Source organism: Myotis brandtii, unplaced genomic scaffold, assembly GCF_000412655.1.
Source record: "Myotis brandtii unplaced genomic scaffold, ASM41265v1 scaffold548, whole genome shotgun sequence".
NCBI classification, from domain to species: domain Eukaryota; kingdom Metazoa; phylum Chordata; class Mammalia; order Chiroptera; family Vespertilionidae; genus Myotis; species Myotis brandtii.
The window spans coordinates 940,097-948,549 of NW_005370031.1; the positions used below are offsets into that span (position 1 = coordinate 940,097).

The following is an 8,453-nucleotide window of genomic DNA, read 5'->3' on the forward strand; positions in this document are numbered from 1 at the left end:
CGTGTACGAGGCCTGTGGGGCCCGCGCCTTTGTGCAGCGCTTCCGCCTGCAGTACGGGCTGGAGGGCCACAGCGGCTGCGTCAACAGCGTGCACTTCAACCAGCGCGGCACCTGGCTGGCCAGCAGCAGTGACGACCTCACGGTCATCATCTGGGACTGGGTGCGCCAGCGCCCCGTCATGGCCTTCAACACGGGCCACAGAAATAACGTCTTTCAGGCCAAGTTCCTGCCCAACTGTGGCGACTCCACCCTGGCCACGTGTGCCCGCGACGGGCAGGTGCGCGTGGCTCAGCTGCCCGCCATCTCGCTGAGCAGGGTGTCTAAGCGGGTGGCCCAGCACAGGGGGGCCTGCCACAAGGTGGCCCTGGTGCCGGACTCCCCTGTCAGGTTCCTCACGGCGGGGGAAGATGCCGTTGTCTTTGGCATTGACCTCAGGCAGGACCGCCCAGCCTCCAGAGTGGTGGTCACCAAGGAGAATGAGACCAGGGTGGGCCTGTACACAGTCTTTGTGAACCCTGCCAACATTCACCAGTTTGCTGTCGGGGGCAGGGACCAGTTTGTGAGAATTTATGACCAGAGGAAAATCGATGAGACCCACAATAACGGGGTGCTCAAGAAGTTCTGCCCTCATCACCTGGTCCACTGCGAGTCCCAGTCATTCATCACCTGCCTGGTGTACAGCCACGATGGCACGGAGCTCCTGGTCAGCTACAACGACGAAGACATCTACCTCTTCCACTCCTCCCACGCCGATGGGGCCCAGTACGTGAAGAGATACAAGGGCCACAGAAATAACGCCACGGTCAAAGGTGTCAATTTCTATGGGCCCCGAAGTGAGTTTGTGGTGAGCGGCAGTGACTGCGGGCACATCTTCCTCTGGGAGAAGTCGTCCTGTCAGATCGTTCAGTTCTTGGAGGGGGACAGGGCGGGGAACATCAACTGTCTTGAGCCCCATCCTTACCTGCCTGTGATGGCCACCAGTGGCCTAGACCACGATCCCAAGATCTGGGCACCCACAGCCAAAGCGACCACCAAGCTTCTTGGCTTAAAGGACCTGATTAAGAAGAACAAGCAGGATCGAGATGGAGACGGCTCGGGCCACAGCAACCTGTTTGAAAATAACATGCTTTCGTTCCTCATGCATCACTTCACACGCAGAAGTCATCCCCTTCAAGGGCGGCGGCGCAGGGCACCTCTTGAAGGGAGAATCCCGGATGCAGAGTCAGATGAGTCTTCTCGTTCCTCAGATGCATCCGAGGAGGAAGAAAACTAAAACTGTCAGCGGAGCCGCCATCCTGAATGCCTGATTCCTGCTCCAGCTAGATGTCACCTCAGTAGGACTTTCAAGTTTGCAATTCACTTTAACTGTTAGATTTGCCTTTTGCCTTCTATTTTGCACTATGAAAACCTCCTTTCGTCTCTTGCCTGTAGTATCTTTTCTTCCTTTATGACGTTTTTCTTTCCTCATTCCTTTTTCCTCACTTGGTTTCTTTGCTTCTCATTCCTATGTGAATGTGTAAGCAATTTATTCATGCCCTTTTTCTTTTGTTCTCTTATGTTGACCTCTAAAGGTTCCTAATTAGGGAGAAAATATTTATAGCCTTATTGAATCTATTCATTTCTGACACTCTGAAATCTTAAACATTTTTTTTCCATTTCTAGCAGTAGATATTATTAAGGTCTTTAGTTGAGCTAAGAATTTTAGAAATGTGTTTATTGTTTAAAAGTAAGTAGAAACTGCATACATAGACGCATATGCACTTGTGCAAACACACACAGACTCTCACCCACACAGAGTGACAAAGGGTGAGAGAGAAAAAAGAAAATGAAAGAAAAGGTGGTTAAATTCCTAGCAAGATATTTTGTCTGTCTAAAATTAATAACTTTGTGTTGTTCCCATTTTATGAACGCACATGTTAATATTGATTAAGTTGAGTTGAGGGGCTGGTAAAGATGAAATTTAATTACAAGATATTGTTTACTCTGTACTTTGAATTCTCATGCAGTTTCACGGCTGAGAACTTCCAAAAGATTACTTTCCAAGAAGTTCTCTTGGGACAACCATCTCCTTAAAGATACCAGACAATAATATAAGAATTCCTAATGTTTGAAAATATGTATTTGCAACTAATTTTAAGAATAAATTCATGTTTCAATAAAGAGTTGTTTATACTGACAGATAACTGTGTGATATCTTTGGAATAAATTTCTCATCAGACATCTGTGGTTGGCTCAAAATTCTCTTTGACCTTTTTCAAAAGGTTAAATTGCTTTTAAAGTATTTTTGTTCTAAGCCTTCTTTAATGTAAATGTGGGGCATATGATGTCCAATTACAGTTCAGTAATAATGTTTTTGTTTTATAAACATTATTTGTGTGAGTGATGCAGAGCCCTCCTTTGCCCTAACACCCCTGTGAAGGATAACACCCTTCTTTTCAGATGATTGCTGGTAAAGAAGGGTGTGATAAAGCATCCTGTGGCCTAACAAAGGCATTTCTTCAATAATGCTCCTTAAAATGCCTATTATCTCTGGCCTTTTGAGAGGAGCACTTGGAATTTATATAATGAGATAAGACTTTAAAATGGAAAATTATTGACCATAATTTCTCTTCACTGAGATTCAAAGTTAGGGACAACTTCCTGGGTATCTGCGGCCCATGGGTAGCCCCTCCCAAGGTCTGCTCTCAAGATAGGACCATAAGTGTCACAAAAGAACACATTGAATGTGAACTAACACTGTGGTTTAAAACAGGACATAAGGAAAACAGAGTTATAAACTAGGATCCCAAGTTTCGGGCTACCCTGCACAATTGTCTGCGGTGTATACTGGGAATAAAATCATTAACTTAATTAAAAAAAAAACCGTTTGGAATTTGCAGTGACACTGGGTGGCAGTGAGAACAGTGGCAAGAGTGGATTACTACCCAGTTCTTTATTCACCTGCTATTTGGAAGCATGTCAGTCACTGGGGGTTTGTACTCTGAACTGAAACCTTCTTCAGAGTTCCCTGCTTGGCTCTGAGATTTTTTGTGCAAAAAGAGGCACTGGGATGGAGGGGGGGCAGTCTGGAAGAGGTCAAGGGGTAGAAGGGAACATATGTAATACTTTCAACAATAAAGATAACAAACAAAAGATAACAACAAACTGAGAGGCACTTGTGGTGAGATTTGGAAGGCAAGTAGTATCCCTCTTTGATTTATGCTCAGAAAAAAGGGACAGAGGCACATTGGTACTCATCTGCTGGCTTACCTTAGTGTGAGGCAACAGCCAGGCGCACAGCTACAGCAGCTCCCCCTGAGGTCTTCCATCTTCAGCAGCTCCATACAAAAGAGTCCCCCCTTCTGCCCAGCACTCCAGTCCCCATGGTTGGAGGTTTGGAGGCTGCTTAAGGTCAGCATGGTTTCCAGACTGTCCTCTCAGGTTCCATCTCTTCCTTACAGATTCCAGTCTTTCTCTGCTTCCCCACTTCTCATCCCTCTCTTCTCCCTGAATGCTATGCTGACCTCAGGCTCCAGCACCTGAAGCAAAGACAGAAGCCTCATGAAGGCTGCTTATGCGGATCCTGCAATCACATACCATCAGGTCCCTGTTACAATCCCCTTACACGCATATCACCTCCAGGGTTTCTGTTCCTCTGTTTGCACCCTGAGGGAGGCAACCATCCCCTCGTGGTTTAGATTGAGTAAGGCACCAGATTGCTTAGACAATTTGCTATTTGGAAGAGTAAATTCCTCTTAAGAGAGACCTTTGACTTGATCAATATAAATGGACAGATGGATGAGTAGATATAGAGATAGGTGGGTAGAGAGAGGAAGAGAGAGAATATGGAGTCAAATAACTCATTTGAAAAGTAAACTTATGATAATAGGTGAAAACCAAGCTGGTGGCATAGGTCCAGGAAAATGAAAGTAATGTTACCAGTTTAATTCACATAAATATTGGTCTATTAGTATATGGGAGAGAGCAATAAATATCACAACCAACTTGCCATGAGATGGTGGGCAAAGCTAACAATTCTATCACTTAAGCAGGCAAAATTTCAAATTTAATTGTTCAACACCAATTATTTTCATTTCATAATGGAATTTCTATAAGACAGTTCTATGTAGGCCTTTATGCAAAATTATAAGTGCGTCCTAATTATGCACAGAATTTAAAGCCATAGAGCTGTGGCAAATGCCAAACTATACTTTTAAAAAAGACATCCTCTGGCAGTCATTCCTTAAAAGGACACGTGCAGAAAAGACCACAGATGGACAAAAAACATATAAAGGAGCCTAATTGCTAAATTGCAGGCCCCACAAAATTTAGTGAGTTCTGTTATTCCAACAGCAACTTTTAGCATTGCTCCTTTTACCCTGTGAGCCAAAAACATAACTCAAGAAATTTACAATAGACTGAATCTTAACCATCCTGTGATTAACATCAATGAACTTCCACTACCTTAATTTGTCTTGACTTCAGTATCTTCAGTAATAAAGAGAAGTTTAGATTTTTAGATTTGTTGTTAGCCTTGTGGAGCACTTAGTACATATTTCTTTAGTGGACAATGAGTTCAGAGATGGGTATATGAGAAGGAACTTACTACACTGGTTGCAAGCTGTGTTCTGGGAAGAATTGGGGAGTTTTGGATGTTTTCACTATAAGAGGGTTGGGAAGTTTCCTATCCTGGTGTTTTACACAAAGTACAATATTTATCCCCTTCACCCCGTAACTTTGGCAGCCTCTTTATTTCTAAGCTCATTATATAAGCAAACATCTATGGAAATTAGATACACATATACTAGCAAGTATATTCAAATGTAATGTCTCAATAATTCTTCATAAAAAACACACATTAAAATGGAGGACAGGAAACTGAAGTTCAGTGAAGGTAACTTTGCAAAGTCATTAGCTAAGAAGGTATAAATTAGAGGATCAAATAGAATTTGCAACTAAATTAATGCAACATATAGTAGCACATAGCACGATTGTTTTGGTGCGTGGTAATTTGACTTAGGTGACAACAGAAATTGGGATCCCAAGTCTCAAGATTCTTTCGTGATATTTTTCAGGTTTTAAATAATCTTTATTTGATATTATACATAAACCACAGTAAAATCATGACATTTAAAAGTCACCTTTCACCTATGAAGGTGGCGGTAGTCTCACTTTGGACTTCTGTCAGCTGTGTGACAGACATGTTAGTAACCCAAGTCCCCAAAATTGAATTGTAGGCCTCTGAGGAGAACAAACAACAACAACAATGAGCCAATAAAAAAACAAAAACTAAATTGCAAAATATGAAAACAATAAATTCTGGGGCAGGGATAGTACTTCTAGCTTTAGCTACACATTGATTTGGATGACATTGACTGCAAAGATTTTTGCTAGTGGAGGGACCAAAATTTTGCCACCCTGAAGCTGCTTTGCAGATAATTAATTTATGTTTTTATCCTCACCTGAGGATATTTTTCCATTGATTTTTAGAGAGAGTGGAAAAGAAAGGGAAAGACAGAGAGAAACATTGATGTGAGAGAAACACATTTATTTGTTGCCTCCTGCACAAGCCCTGGCCAGGGCCTGGGCTGGGGAGGAGCCTGCAACCGAGTTACATGCCATTGACCAGAATCGAACCAAGGACCTTTCAGCCTGCAGGCCGATGCTCTATCCACTGAACCAAACCACCTAGAGCAGAATATTAATTTTTTACAATAATTTTTTATTGATTTCAGAGAGGAAGGGAGAGAGAGAGATAGAAACATCAATGATGAGAGGGAATCATTGATCGGCTGCCTCCTGCAAGCCCCACACTGGGGATCTGACACATAACCAGAGCATGTGCCCTGACTGGGAACCGAACCGTGACCTCATGGTTCATAGGTCGACACTCAATCACTGAGCCATGCCGGCTGGTCTGGAATATTAATTTTTTAAGCAGTTTATTAAGAAACAAGAGTCAGAAAGAACCTTTGACACGCCCCCCCCCCTTTTCTGCCCAAGAGATTCAGAGAAACCTGCTTCAGGATGGAGAGTTTAGCATTTCCCCTTAGCCTATTTTGCACTAAATATGGTAAACAAGAGGGCTTCAGGAAGGTGCCTGTTAGCTAGATATCCTGTGTCCTGCTGTTTCTGAATATCCTAGCAAGGATTTGTCTGCCCTGTGGGGTTCCCCTCTTCCTCAGCTACCTAAATATCACCCATTCTCTCTCTGAAATCTATTACCCCTTTCTCCTTTTGCCAAAAATGTCTTATATACCCAATGTTGCCTCACACAGCTACAGCTGTCAGTGGGGAGGTTGGGTGGGTGGCTAGGTGAAAAAGGTGAAGGGATTAAGCAAAAAGAAAAAAAATACTAATAGACCAGCCCGTGTGGCTCAGTGGTTGAGCATCGATTTATAAACCAGGAGGTCATGGTTCGATTCCTGGTCAGGGCACATGCCCGGATTGTGGGCTTGATCCCCAGTGTGGGGCCTGCAGGAGGCAGCCGATCAATGATTCTCTCTCATCATTGATGTTTCTGTCTCTCTCTCCCTCTCCCTTTTTCTCTGAAATCAATAAAAATATATTTAAAAGTAATCATAGACACAGACAACAGTATGGGAATATCCAGAGGCAAGGAGGGTGAGAGGAGGTAGAAGAGGGTAAAGGGGGGATAAATGGTGATGGAAGAAAACTTGACTTGGGGTTGTGAACCCACAATATAATACACAGATGATGTATTATAGAATTGTAGAGCTGAAACCTATATAATTTTATTAGCCAATGCCACCTGAATAAATTAAAAAAAAAACATTTAAAAAACAAAACAAAACAAAAAAACAGATGAGATTTTTCCTTCACTTTTGTTCTGTATTCTAAGAGCTGGGCTTGTGACCAGTGAAAATATTTTCTGTGGTCTCCACCTTCTGGAAGGTGCATTACTGGGGTGCACCTGGTGGCCAGTCAAATAGAGGGAAGTTTCAAGTGTCTCTGTCTGGCTTCTAGGGGAGTCTGTCATAAGGGGACCCAGCCCATAGGGGCCTTTGTCTTCTAAACCTTCCTTACTTGTTAGTGCTGAAAAAAATCCCATTACATTAACGCCTGCCCAGTGCCACAAATTAGCGTCATTGTGGCTGGAGTCATTTCACATTTTGTGGTAGACGAGAGACACAGTGTGTACCCATAACATCCTAGTCATCTGTGTAAGGAAGGTCTATACTTTCTCTGATGTTTCTGGAAGTGAACTTTTGGATCTATGAGGGATGCATCTTTTGCATTGTCTTTGTGGAAACGTTTTGCTTCCTTAATTAAGTTGTAAAGGTGTATTGATTAAGTAGCTACAAAATCCTACTGTCACTGGTCAGACAGTGGCTGTTTTGGATTGAACAAAATTTCTAAAATGAAAAACTTTAGAGAGCTCTCATATTGGTATTATAACCAGCCATTAAGACACCTTTAATAAGCCAGGCCAGCGTGGCTCAGTGGTTGAACGTCTACCTATGAACCAGAGGTCACGGTTAGATTCCTCGTCAGGGCACGTGCCTGGGTTGCAGGCTTGATCTCTGGTGTGGGGTGTGCAGGAGGCATCTGATCAATGATTCTCTCTCATCATCGATGTTTCTATCTCTCTCTCTCCCTCTCCCTTTTTCTCTGAAATCAATAAAAATATATATAGTTTAAAAAGACACCTTTAATAAGATGGAAGGACAGAAATTAGAACAAAAATCAACATCCTGCTTACCTTCAGGTATTTGCAGATATTGTGAAAAATATAAACATTGGAAGTACAATAGTCCTGCACTTAAAAAAAAAAAGATACCCAGAACTATAGTAGTCTTAAGACTTTGAAGTTTGTGATTTAGCTTTTTGGGTCTTACAGATATTAATTGGGTTAATTAACAAGATAATTTTAAGAAAAGGCAGAGGGGATAACCAGTACATTTCCTAACAAGGTATAAATTTTAAAAGATTGCCCTAACCGGTTTGGCTCAGTGGATAGAGGATCGGCCTGCGGACTGAAAGGTCCCAGGTTCGATTCCGGTCAAGGGCATGTACCTTGGTTGCAGGCACATCCCCAGTGGGAGGTGTTTAGGAGGCAGCTGATCGATGTTTCTCTCTCATCGATGTTTCTAACTCTCTATCCCTCTCCCTTCCTCTCTGTAAAAAATTAATAAAATATATATAAAATAAAAGGTTAATGAGATATAAGATTTATGAGAATTGGTATATTTAAAAATCTTTTAAAGGATTTATTAACTGATCAGAAATTTGACAAATTAGAAGCTGATTTTTCAAAGTCTAATAGGAATATTTTGAAAGTCTCAAGAGGTCTTCCTGCCAGGTAATCAGAAATGTAAGCTGAGCCCACTCCAGTGTGAGACTGAGTTAACTGAAGAAAAAAAAAACTGCCACTTTAAAAAACAACAACACAAGTGGTTAATGTCTCCCATGCCTGACACTTCCCCTCATCCTTAAAAGTTGTGAAGGGCAAA

At 42.3% G+C, this 8,453-nt stretch overlaps 2 pseudogenes; both read left to right on the plus strand.

Moving 5' to 3' along the window:
• Positions 1–1,273, plus strand: part of LOC102264171 — a 1,870-nt pseudogene extending 597 nt beyond the window's left edge.
• Positions 1,274–4,842: 3,569 nt separating this feature from the next.
• Positions 4,843–8,453, plus strand: part of LOC102238820 — a 7,577-nt pseudogene continuing 3,966 nt past the window's right edge.